The 14,357-nt window shown below is 30.5% G+C and overlaps 1 protein-coding gene across 3 annotated transcripts in view; it reads right to left on the bottom strand.

The window, feature by feature from the left end:
- mtd (TLD domain-containing protein mustard) overlaps positions 1 to 14,357 on the bottom strand; it is a 244,750-nt gene that overhangs the window by 216,540 nt on the left and 13,853 nt on the right. The window lies entirely within an intron of this gene.

Raw genomic sequence — 14,357 nt, 5'->3', positions numbered from 1 at the left:
CGCGTATATAAGCACTTTGATTGTGCTTACTGAAATGTAAATTTCGCAGAAGATTTTTTCTAACTCAATTTTAAATGTTCATATTCAGTTTAGTTGGTATAGTACATATTTTATAGGTTTCACATACACAACGAATTATTATTTTCTCATTTTGAGATAAAGACTTTCAAACAGTCTCGAGGGATAATCTCCGATGTCAACATTGGCCCAGATGGAAATTTTATACAAATATACTAGACTTGTATAACAAAACATATGTAGAAATGTAGCTACAATATATAGAGCTACATTTGAGGATCTAAATTTGACACAGAAAACACAGCATATTACAATATTTTTGCTGCAACTTTCTTCATGAAAATATGAACATATATAATATGTATGTTAACCATTGAACCATAAGCTTATGAAGCATATATAAATATGAACTTATTTATAAATTCCATGATAATACATAAGAGTAGTTACGTAAATATATCGCAATACGAATACTATTTAAAAAATATAAAATAAAATGTCAGTAGCTATTAATATTAAATTTCGCTAACATGAAAACTGTCTGAGCTGTCAAATGTGCTACATCACATTTTCAATGTGCATCCATAAAGATGACCTATTTTCTCACCGATAAAGTTACATAATTAAATGTATATTTTTGCAACAAGGCATCTTTGACTTTGATGCTAGCGGAAAATTGAAAAGTTTACATAGCATAAATTTTAATTTTCCAGCGTGGTGTCATAATAGAAGCATGGCTCGATGTAACAAAGAAGTAAAGTTAACAACAACAGCGTAAAAACGCTCCTGACAAGCAATAAAGGTCAAAACTGACAAAATGATATTAAATTGTTCCTCTGAATTTGCATCTTTTAAAGGCGGAGTTTTTTTATCTCTCTCCTAGAAGGAATTTTTGTATTTTTCTTTCGTATGACGTAAAACTAAAATTTATACGCCCACGTTAACTCGTCAATTATGATGAGACTGTGTCTTAACTTAAAAATAAACTTATTAAAGTATATATAATTGCTTCTTTACGCTACTTATATTTTATTGAAATTTGTATTTTAGATATTGGTATATATTTTAGTTTTCATTTATAATTACAGTAAAACTAATTAATGAAAAAAAACACTCGTTTAAGATTGGCATTAATGTCAAGTACTTTATTATAATTTTAATTAAAACCCTTTTTGATAATATAATTTTAATTTAAATGTCCGATGTCATTTTCAAGCTTCACTTAAGGAAAAATGTGAATGATTTTAATGAAAATTATTTTTTTATTTATCAAAAGTTCTTAAAAAGCATTTAATACATTTTCGTGACGTTTTTTCATAAAAATAAATATGTATATTTTCATTTCTCTTTAATTAGAATCAGTAATTTCTTAAGTTAAATATAATATTTTCTTTTATTTTTCTTTATATAATTATAATTTATTTAAATTTTCCTTTCATGAATTTTATAAAACAAATTGTCGTATTGTTGAGTTAGTTTACCGCTAAATAATTTTAATTTAAAATAATTCAGTGAAAGGAGGAAATGTTGAAAAAGTTCAACTGTCACTATCACCAATAATCTTTATAGCTAGTGCAATCGTATGCCAAAGAGTCTGGTTCTGCCCGGAATCATCGATATTGGACAAATAATCAAAGACTGGAGAGAACGCAATAACACTACCTCATTAAATCACTTGCATTCCGCTACCGACTTGAAATAAAAACAGTTCAGCCGAACTTGAATCAAGTGAAACTATGCTGAAACGATCGACACGATCCTGAAAAAATCGAGAAAAACAGTCGTTTCTCACTTAACCGTCCGAATTAATTCTCGGTTTATAATATCTACGATCTGAAATAATGGCACTACAATTAATTTTTTCATAAATCTGAACTTGACACAGGAATAACGAGAACTCACATTATTCGTATTTACGTTGAATCTGTGTACAATAGTTGAACTTGCTATTCGATAAGACTTGATAACTACAACGTGAAAAGCTACATATCATAGCAGAAACGTACAACCATATTTGGAAATTTTGTTATATAAAAATAATTTATAAAATAAAACAAACTTTATAATTGCACTGCAATGCTTATGACAATGATTTTAATTTAAAGCAGTCATTCAACTAATTGCAAAAATCATTTTAAAACGATCGATAAACTTTATGAACAATATTTAGTAATACTATTATTGAAACGGCTAATATATTTCAGAAATTTTGCGTGCGTTGGGTGCCAAAAAATAAGAACATATCTGTGTTCAGACTTGGGCATCTGCTTAAGTCATTGCCGTGATAGAACAGCTCATCAACTTTAAAGCCAGTAAAAATGCAGAGAGCTTTTTCCTACCAAATAATTTTTTTTTTCCCTAATTAATGATTGCAATAATACGGGGATTTTCAATATCGGTGTATTGAATCTACAAAGTGTCAAATTGTACTTTTGTATCTTTGGGAATCGCTGGTTTGAATATATGCTTTTCCTTAAATTCAATTTATGAATTCACCTGAACTTTGTAGCTCCGTCACAATTTTTCCAACTGAAAAAAATATCCCAAAACTTCTTAACAATAGGGCAATAAGCAAACCCCTCTGACGCCGGGATTTTGCGTGTAAGGACTTTACTCCTCGTCGAGTCCTTTCACAGAAGTTAGCCCTCGACTCTCGTTTTCTTCCAATTTAATAATTCATCATCGGGTAAAGAGGGAGAGGCAAAAATGTCAATAAATTATTAATGCCCCGGCGGCGGTGGACCTGCCTGCCTGCGAAAAACTTAAGCAAATTAATTCATCAACCGCGCCCGCGAGTTACGCGATGTATTATACATACATAATGTGGAGCCACAGGTTCACAAACTTTCTGGATGTGGTGCTGTTTTCCTCGTTGTTCATGATCTTTGCGAAACTTTGCAGCGAGATTACAGATGTTTCGTGAAAAGTTTGAGACTGTAGCCTGACTGTCGCCAATGTATTTCCAATGCCATTGAAAATGTAATATGTTTATTTTATTCTATTAAATATTAACGATTTTTAGTATGTTTGTTACATACAAAAATACGTATATTGCTGATCCAAGAATATTATATTTATTTATTAAATTTTTTTCTATTGCTATGAAAAGTTTGCAACTTGAAAACTTAGCTTTAAATTTCATTATGAATTTATATAAATATTAAAATGTCAATATTATTCAAAAGACTATAAACAAAAAGCTAGTTGCTATAAAACTAATCAAATATTAGTAATGCGCTAATTAATTTTGGACACGTTTTATTTAATTGATTTTCACAATGTGTGTTATTCGAAAATGACCAAATATCAACTCATACTATTTTATTACAATTCTAGCACAGTAATAATTAAACATTTAACGAAAAGTATTTTTATTAATTAACCTTATTTACCATTTTTCATATTACCCATTCAATGTTAAAAACATACATCAAAAGCCAGATATTAAGAAAAAGTATATATCTTTTTTCAACTTCAGTGTGAACAAGAAATGATAAAATAGTCAAAACATAATATGCATAAAAAATACGTAATCAAAGTATACTATTAATTAGTAGAAAATGCTTATTTTTTCCCATGCTTTAAAAAGTAATTACGTATGCCAAATTTGATCCAGACAGGTTGAGAGTTACATGATGATAAAAGAAGGGTGTGTAACGTATCCATTTTTTTTTCAGGGTCCTAGAGTGAAACTAAGCATTTTATTAAAACGGTAGCATTAAATTTTTTAGAGAAAAGAATTTAATTAAGATGCACAATATATTGTATAATATATAAAATTTATCTATAGAGACTGCAATACTAGTTAAAATTACATACTGAGAAATACATCCATCTGATTTTAGTGAACAATGATTATAAGTCATTATTGAATCTAATACCATAACAAAAATATTTAAATTAAAGCAAGAACTGCAACGTCTGAAAGTCATAATTCACAACTTACTGTCGCAGCTTTGGAAACATTATCTACAAATTATTACTATTTTAGTATTACAATATTGACGTCTTGTCCTAAAAAAATATTTTTTTATAAATAAGACAAATTAATTGTTATCCCGTTTTAAAGAAAATAAATAATATTTTAATTATTAAAATTAAGTTTTATATAGTGCATTTTAATTATCAAAATAAATTCAGATACCTTATTTATAACCTACTAAATAATTTACTTTCAATACCGGTAAAATAATTTTTCATAAGCAAAATACCGATATTGATTCAATTGGAATAACAGTATTTTAATAATGATACTAGTTAATGTAATAATTTGTTGATAAGCTGTTAAGAAAAAAAGCAAAAAATCATAATTTTTAGTATTGTTTTTTATGAATTAGCCTGGAATACTTAAATTTAATATTATAAGAACGGAGGATAAAAAAACATTTTTAAACATAAATTTGATTTTTAATTAAATAAAATTTAAAGTTGATATTTTTTACAATTAAATTTTTAAATTGCTTTATTTTTGTATAAAACTCCGCGATACAAAACTTAATTTAAAAAAATACGCTTTATGAATAAACCATTCATAAAAATCGCTATATTTGAACTCAAAAAAATATGAATTGCCACAAGACTTTTAAAAACATAAGCAAAGGACGTAAACAAGACGTTATAAAATACACAACTGAAAACAATAATCGACGTGATAAAATTTTCTGTACTCTTTTGCTACTACTGAACAATATAATTTTACTGATTGAAACGCACGATTAAGATATTCTATGGTATTTTAACGTTCAAGACAAATACATTACTCATGATGGCCTCCATGGAAAAATATACAAACACCATACTAAGGTGTTTATTGAGAGTGAAAATATTATTAATACAACCTAATTAGTCGAAATCCTATTTTTTTATCAGAACTGCTCGCAGGAAACGTATAAAAGAGCTTACAAGAATTTTGACGTATGTGAAGAATATCTATATTTTATTTTCAAATTTATCTGTATTTTAGTATTACATTTAGTATTCTCTGTATTTTAGTTTTATTAGGTAAATATTTTTTTCATATTCAAAAAAATTATACACGCATAGAAAAATCAAAATCGGATCAGAATTTTTGAGTTTAGAAAGACACATCTGCGTCATTACTTTAAATAAACACAGAAAGAAAAGTATTTTTATAAAATAAATTACTATATTATCGTGCCATCCTGGTCTTCCTTGATTACGTCGGGAGCTCACCACTTTAGCGTCCGCCCTTGAGGGGCGCGCTGTGGACTACCACAAGAAGCCAGGAAGTGGTGAGTCGTAGATGCTTCAGTAATAATACGACGGTGTGTCGTAGTGACGAATGGTTAATGACCTTTATTTATTTTAATCGCTTCATATTTTTACTAAATATTATATTTAATACGATATTAATGAGCAACACATGTAAAATATTAATTATAATAAAGTCTATTAGTTGTTGCAATGCGAATTTATTTAATAAAAATAACATGCAGTTAACAATACAGAGTAGCTCAATAGAGAATAAATGGGTTTAAAAATGCATATCATTAATTTATTATATTGTAAGTTATTACTTTCTTTAGAATTTAATATGCCTTCAGAAAAGTAAAAATAAAAATCTTTTGAATATTTTATTTCTAGCTGTATTTTGATATGTACTAGTGTGGAGATTTTACCAATAACATTTGTAATTTGCAAACTACAATAATTAGAATAATAAATATCAGGAATCGGCAGAACACTCATAGTTGCACAATAGCCACGCATACATTCGAATGCTAGCAATACCAAAAAAATCTTTGAAACTTTCTCTACTAAACTTTTAAATTCATATAGAAAAAAATACTTTTGGCCTCAAATTGCCATCGTCTTCATCGTCTTGCAAGTCTAATATAAAAAAATATGTAGTAAGTGCGTATGACTATTGATTAGAATAATAAAGTAAATTTTGAAAATATATTTTAATTGAGTTAAGAAGAGTGACTAAAAATTATATTATGAACCAGGAGAGAGTTGTATTAGTTGTAATATAAAAACATCAATACTGATATTCTGTTATTTAATTATAGAAATACTGATATTCAAAGCCTTAACTGTATATATGACAAACGTAATCATTAATTAGGTTATTAACAAAAACCTTGTGCCGAAAACTTTTCCGATTACGCTGCTAGGGTCATCCAATTATCAGTCACTCGGCTATCGGCGATTAGCGAAGTTTTCCGACCCAATTCCAGACCTCCGGAAAAACAAAGAAAAGTTACCGTCGTTAAGCATTCGTGTCTGTTGATTCGTGTTTGTACAGCAAAGCAACATGGCCGGCTGGTGAATTTTAATATCGCTGTGGCGTGCCTAGGGAACGTTCGGTCAACATGGCTATATGATACTGTATACGCCATATTCTGACGCGACGCTTTTTCTAATCTAGAAAAAGGGTACACACTAATACGTAGGTAAAACGTATACGTAACGTATTAGCGAAAACTTGGCGGCGTTTTATCAAAATTAATTTTACAAAGCCATGTTTTACGTCATAAAGCCTGCTTGTTCACGATTAAAATTGAGTACTTAATGGAAAGTACACACAACGCAAAAAAAAATCATTCGAGATAAAATTGCAACAATCTGTTTTTATAATATTTGAAAGGTTGTGAAAGCTTAAAAATCACGGTGATCCGAGGCTTACGTAAAGCCATCAGGAGTATTCACGCTAGGTTTAAATATCGCTCACGAGGCACATAATTGGTCCTTTGGCGAGGATTTTGAAAAGGTAGCGGTTAATCGGGATAAACGAGGACGTTAATAACTGTGCTGTTATGTGACAATCGAATCCAATTATTTTGACAAACCTTTATAATCTATAATAATTAAAAGTTTTGCAGAATATGTGAAAGTGTTATTATAATAGAAATGCATTAGAAAATTAATATTAAGTTTTGATAATTTTAATTCATAAATAAGACAGTATTTAAAAATTTTAATAAAATAAAATAAATATAGGATTAAAAACTATTCAAAACATGTCGAATCTTAATTTCTTAATAATAATAAGAAAATACGAGAATTGGATTTATTTTTTATAGAAATTAAATTATTTGTTTAATAACCAGCACATTGGTGCAAAATACCATATAGACTTTAATGTTCTTGTGTCTGGGAAATCAAAATTAGTGAATATTATATAGTTATAATTTCAATCAATAATCACAAATTAGGTTTACATAGATTTTCATAATCTCACGGGTGAGTATCGTCATGGTTAATTAAAATCGAGCTAGGTCGCACCTATTAGGTATTAAATATTCTTTAATAATGAGCAACTTTGGCTCAAATATGATACCTTATATGTATTAAAATTAATTAATAATTAAAACATATTCTCAGTATCTTTTAACGTAATTATTAAATACATCGATTTGAATATTACACAAATACAAGAAAACTAAGAGTATTTTTTTTAAATAAGTTTTTATACTTCAGAAACATATTTAAAAAAAAATATCGAATGCATCGTGAAAGCTTCAAAATATAACGCTAAACTATGTTAATAAATTGTATTGCAGTAAGAATCAACTAAATTGTAGCTAAACTAAGTGAAAGTTATTTGACTTTTCATAATTAAAAAAGTTGATGAAACTACAAATATTATTGGATAGGCGCAAGTAGTTATATTTATTCCTGCTTACGATAAAAATCTTACTGTCACTAGAAAACTGCTTAATATTGTCTCTCTTAATGATTCTACCACAGGCAAAGGTATTAAGCATGTCTATCAGCTTTCAAGAAAATACAATCTTTCTTCAACAAAACTAGTGGGTGTAGAAAAATACGAAGTAAAATCAATGACAGGAAAGACAAATGGGTTTGTTGATAAATTATTAGCTAAGAATGAATTTTTTTCCAAAAGCAAAGTTTACATTATTCAGTGTATCTTAACTTATATTTCAGATAGTGTAATGTGTTCCAAAGTCATAAAAATAATAAATTCTATACGTTTTTGAGGATTGAATAACCGACGGGTTTCTTCATTACTCTCAGAAATATAAAATGGATATGAGGGTTTAATAAAATAACGTTGACTCTCATATTACAACATTTTAATACGATTTTAAATTTAAATTTAGATAATTATTTTTACCTTAAATGTAAATTTTATTTTATTTATTTATTTTATTTCTTAGATTAAATTAAGACCATCGTGGCCTAACAGATTACCCCAATGCGCCACGATGATCGAAAACAAATTTTAAATTTATAAAACATAAAAAACGTATATACAATATATGTACATAAATATAACAACACTTAAACGTAAAAAAAAATATTAAATATTAAAATTAAATGATACAAACTGGATCAGATCCTCGTAGATAACATTAAATAAGTCAATATGTAATGCCAGCGTATTAAGGAGCCGGATGGCCACAGCTATAGGCGAGTCGGCAAGTGCGGATGTCCTAGCCCTAACGGCCATCAATAGAGGTCTCGATCGTGATTCTCGAAAATGTTCCGGAACCCAAAACTGGAATTCCTCGAGAATAGCTGGATTGTCGACAGCACCTTTTAGTAATTTGAAAAAATGCTTAGCGACATACAGCTTTCTGCGAGAAATCAGCGAATCATATCCCAACGCTCCTAAAAGAACGGCGCTGGGATATAAGTACGGATAATAACCAAATGTCCTCTTGTAAAGGTATCTTAAATACCTTTTTTGAATTTTTTTACTAAAAGGGAATATTTGGCTATTCGGAGATTCCAAATTATAGATCCCGATTCAAGAATGCTACGAACTAAGGTGTCATAGAGGATGCGAATAACTGACGGATCGTCAAAGTGAAAGGCATTACTCATAACAAAGCCGAGTATCTTGGAAAATTTATCACAGACGTCGTGTATGTGTAGAGAGAACCTCCATTTGCTCTCGAAAGTGATTTCGGGATCTTTAGTGGAAGTTTCTCTAGTAAAAATGTTACCACCGAGATGGTAGAAATAAGCTGATGGCGAACGGGATCGAGAAAATGAGACAGTATGGCACTTTCCGACACTAAAGGGCAGACGGTTAATGGAAGCCCATCTCCATAGAGAGTCTAAATCACTTTGTAGAGAGAAGGAGTCCACAACATTTATATAATTTTAAATCATCTGCGTACAGAAGAAAACTTGAATTTGTAATTGCTGTATTTATGTCATTAATAAATAGCACAAAAAGCAGATGTCCCAGATCGGATCCTTGGGGAATCCCCGAAGGGGTAAAATATTCTTTTGACAATCGTCCACCATAGGTTACAATTTGTCTACGGTTGCTTAAATAACTCGAGAATAACCGAGTTAAATAATGATTTAGTGATCCCATTTGATCGTAAGCTTTGTCAAAATATTTTTTAATCATTTTAAAATAAGTTGTGATCACGCTTGTTTCTTTCGCATTTTTCTATGTGTTTCTATAAAGACAGATTTTACAGAAACTAATTAACTACCGCACGACTAAATTTTCAACCAAATTTTAAAAAGACAATTCATCCGCGTGAAACGCTCCGGAAAATGGTCGCGAATTTTCGCACATGGCAACCCCCGGGCCGCCAATCGGAGCGGAAGCGTCAAAAGCTCCCCGGTGCCGCCATTAATTATCGTAACGAATTCGTAACCACCGTATCGCGTTTCAAGGTCGTTAATCTCCCTCAATATTCTTCTAGTTTGCCGGCGACATATTGGGGCCAATGAGCCGGCCGTAAATTTCGCGGTCGCCGCCGTTATTATTACTACGGCAATTTCGCGTGCAAACATCGTTACGACGGAAAAGACCTACATATATGAACGATATATGTGTATAATGCTCATTAATCGACGGGTGGTCGGCGTGATAAATAAAATTATGGGCGAAATTGAGTAATATGGCCGACGTCGGCCATTGCGGTGGAAGCTACCGCGCGAGATTTACGACCGCCGATGCTGTCTTTCTTATTGTAAAACACGTATGAAATATTGGTGACATTGTGTGGATGCTGTAGTATTGTACAATATATGTTACACTGTATACATATGTATCATAAATATCAACTATATAGTTATGTATCATAATAAGCTAGATACAAACAGATACAAGTATTATATTCTTCAAATTTTTTTAATATAAATATAGCCATCATTACTTAACAAGTTGAGATGCTGCATAATTTCTGGATGGAGCGTTTTCAAGCGCTAAAGTCTTAATTGTGACGGAAATTAATACAGAATGAAAACTGGATTCACACAGCAACAATTCGATTCGATTTTTTCACGTATACGGTTTTATCGAATACAAATAAGCATTTCACACAGAGACAATTTGATTCGATTTTTTTACGTTGGCGAGAGATCCGGCGCAATTAAAACTATGGCAGTGATCATATCCTCAAATTTCGAAAGTACTGCCTATCTCAATTGTAATTGCAAATCACAATATTCATTTGTGAGATTAAGAAAATCGATTTTAACCTAATTTGTGATTATCGACAAGAATTTAAACTATATAATAATCACTCATTCTGATCTCCTGGGTACGATAAAAAGTGAAAAATACCATGCTCCATATGGATTCAAATCCAGGTCTTTTAGGTTAATAGTCAGCGACTAATACCACTCGTCAATATCACAAAAAATGTCATTTTTTTAAAGTTATTTTGTATATACTCAATTTGTTCATAAAACAATCGATCGTTTGACGTATTTAAAAGCGATACCGTTATCTAGGTATTCCGTATTTATACAACAATAACGGTATTGATTCAGTATAAATAATTTTATTATTTTTAAGTTAGTCTACTTTTGTGTTAGCAAACTGATTTACCGTCAATTTATGTATTTGCAAAAAAACGTTTTTTGGCACGTCAAACATACAAAAAGTAATTTAAAATTTTACCTCAAGTAACCATAAATATATGCTTCGTATACAACGTACTGTATATTTGTTTTGGAAAATCGATAGCAAACACGATATTTTCACAAATAGTGGGATGTCGAACTTTTATTTGAAGGGCGAATGAATCCTAAGGGACTAACACACAATACTACGAACGAACAATCTGGAAGACATACGTCAATTTGTCTTAAATTTATGATTTCTCAACGTACACGAGCAAAGATACATTTACTTTATCTTTGGGAGATTTTTCAAAGAAAATTCAGTATATATTCTGCGTTGCACTCTCCACTTTACGTTTACGAGTTGCTGAGTTATGGAAAAGAAGCGATTTCACCTGACATATTATTTTTTGAAATATTTTAAATGCATATTTTAAATATATGTTTCTCTTATTTTAATAAATAACAAAAAGAAATCTGTCAAATATTAAACTAAACTCATTAAAACTTATTATTTATATTCAATATATTAATGGTATACCTTACAATAATTTAGAGAATATATTATAAACTGTGTATTTGCATTAGAAACTAAAATGCTTCCTTTTGTAGTATAAAGTTCTATATATATTTTATTCTATATGATATGAGTGTTCAGGAATATCTAGATTTTTTAGGTTTACATTAAAAATTAGTTTAATTTTCAGTATTTATATCTGCGATCTAATATATTACACTTAAGATCCTAATATAAAATTAAAAGTCTTAACAAATCAGCGTTACAATTTAAGTGAACTTTTATTTTTTATAACTCTATATCATTCATTTATAAGTCAATAAACATATAAATTATTGTTTGTTCAACGTAAAATCGTTCAACGCGTGATCAGAAAATACTCAAAAATGTATACACTGTGATTGGTCGTTCGCCGTGCGGGATCTTTCGATACGTGTTAGTACATAGGACAGTGTTGGTTTGTTATTCTCGAAATACGGTTGTCGAGATAATCATCTTATCGCCAAATTTTATATTATTTTAAAAATAAAAAATAACTCATCCAAACAACGAAAATAAGTTTTGGACACTGGTTTTTAAACGTTTTACCGAAGTTAGATGATAATTCGGTTATTGTAATGCTTGCACTACACTCTCTGAAAGTTGTACGAACCGAAGTTCAACTGAAGTCGGCCGAGGTCGCAGACTTCCGAGTAGCGGCCACACTGCCACAAATTTCATATGCCGTCCAGACGGCGGGCGTAAATGACGTCCGCACGGCGACTGCTGTCATGTACAGCTGGCATATTTACGCGTGATCAAAAATGTGCCAAATAATCGCAATTTTTAAATTGTCATATTATTAAAATTACGCTACTGATAATTATAGAAGTTTGTGTGGGCACTCACCAATACAATATCAGTGAAAACTTTTCGGTCGTAAATATTCAATTTACGCAAAATCTTTGTCAGCTTTTTCAAAATGCCATAGAGCATAAAAATGATACTTCAGAATACGAACACCACATCTGTGACTATCCTAGAATTTGTCGCCATCGATTCTATATAAGAATTCGTTATGGTGTGATATTTATATAAACCGATCTAAGAAAATACATAAGGATATTCGAAACGATTTATTTTATCAAAATCAAGTACCACTAATTATTTTTTAATTATTTAATTTTATATGAAAAAAATATAATAACGATATTTGTTAGAAGAATATACTATCAAAAATATAATTAGTCCCTTTTGGTGCCCTAAAATATTCAAAGTATGTATTATAAATTGACCACGTGACCACGATGCAGCGCTCGTCATGCGTGTTGACCATAGGACGCCTACGCGCATACTGAAATTGAACCGAGTTACTCGTTCTATCTCAGTTTGAGAAAAACCATATCATTATTTCTCTCACTCTCGTCACTTAACACGCGAGAGAGCGAAAGAGGAAGTATCTCACCACTCGCGCTCGAAAGATCAGCTCCGACTTCGGTTTCTTTGACTTCGGCCCGTTTGCCGACAATGTTCATAGGCGCTCGAAGATGGCCAAGTCGACTGAATTACCCCCACTTTACCTCCCATTCACGGTAACCTCGGACAACTTCCGAGTTGATTTTAGAGCGAGCAGAACCGCCTTGCTCTAGTGTTTTATTTTTCAAACAAAACTATTTTTTTCATTAAAATTCAGCCTTTTTTTATTTATTGCTGTTTTAATTAATGGTTCTTTTGCTAAAAAAAAGACTAAATCTAAGTAGTATTTATAAAGTCGATTAAACTGTATACAGAAGTACATACATATTGACGATCTGAAGTTTTTTTTCAAATTTTAAAGAAATATATTTAACAGCAATTTGGAAACGTTCCAAATTAGAACTTTCACTAGGTTTTACATATTCATGCAAAATTTTACGAGGCGTAATCTTATGCATATTTTTGGATAATACATTTTAGTATCATCCAAGGGTGCGGCAACAAGGTCAGAAAAAATAGGCAACATTTCCGGACTCCGGACGTTCGCATATTTTTACCACCAAACGTTGCATGTATTAAATTTGACATTAAAAAAATATTTAATCATAGTCATCGCTTCCATGTTCACTCTGTAGATATGAATATCTAATGTTTATATAATTTATGAACCTATTCGCAAATATATATTTAAGTCCGGCTAATTGAATCGATGAACCGTCCCGGATTTGAGTAAATATTTACGGAATTAATTAATAAAATGCTAATTGCCGCAATCAATTCTCGGGCGGAGGCAAAGCTTAATAATTGATCGAACTTTGAGTTAACAATTCGATGTGACTCCATTTTGAATTTAATATTCGACTCCGAAGAGTGTTAGAGTATTAAGGCGTGTTGATAGGCGTCGAGGCACATGAATAATGTATAATGCGAATTTGTTGTATTATATTTCATATTCGACTCCCAAGTAATATTATACCCGTGTGCTTTAATGCGAATGTAAAAATTGCCTCGGGATTTCGAAATATCCGTGAATTCAATGACGCCCAGGGGCCCTTTAAAATCCCTGCTCCGGTCCTGTTGAATCGCACAAATTAATAAGTCGCGCTTTGAGAGAGCAAAACGTTCGGTTCAAAGTTTAATTAAATTCACCTGACTAATTACTACATGTGCAGGTCGATTTGTTTGGCACGAGTGTTATTCAGATATCGATCATTTATATATTAATTAAATATTTTTGAGTTTTGGAATTAATTACTACCATCATTAATTTAATTGTGTAACTTTAGCCCAAGAAGGATTCTTTTAACGAATGTTCAAAATACATAATTAATACGAATTTATAATAAGTAAGTCGATAAATCTAAATATAATCGAGTTTTTCGACAGAAAATTATAGCTACTATTAAACCACTAAACTAACTTTTTTACATAATTTCACTTTTTACCAACCAACCAATTGAGAAAACTACTAAAATTTCTGAAATTTAATGTATGATATTATGGCGACATTAATACGTATTAATTCATAATAAGTAATAATACATAGAATTACAAATAGTACAGT

Source organism: Plectrocnemia conspersa, unplaced genomic scaffold (genome assembly GCF_051122295.1).
Source record: "Plectrocnemia conspersa isolate PC_06_02 unplaced genomic scaffold, ASM5112229v1 ptg000008l, whole genome shotgun sequence".
NCBI classification, from domain to species: Eukaryota; Metazoa; Arthropoda; class Insecta; order Trichoptera; family Polycentropodidae; genus Plectrocnemia; species Plectrocnemia conspersa.
This window is presented reverse-complemented; position numbering and strand designations above follow the sequence as displayed.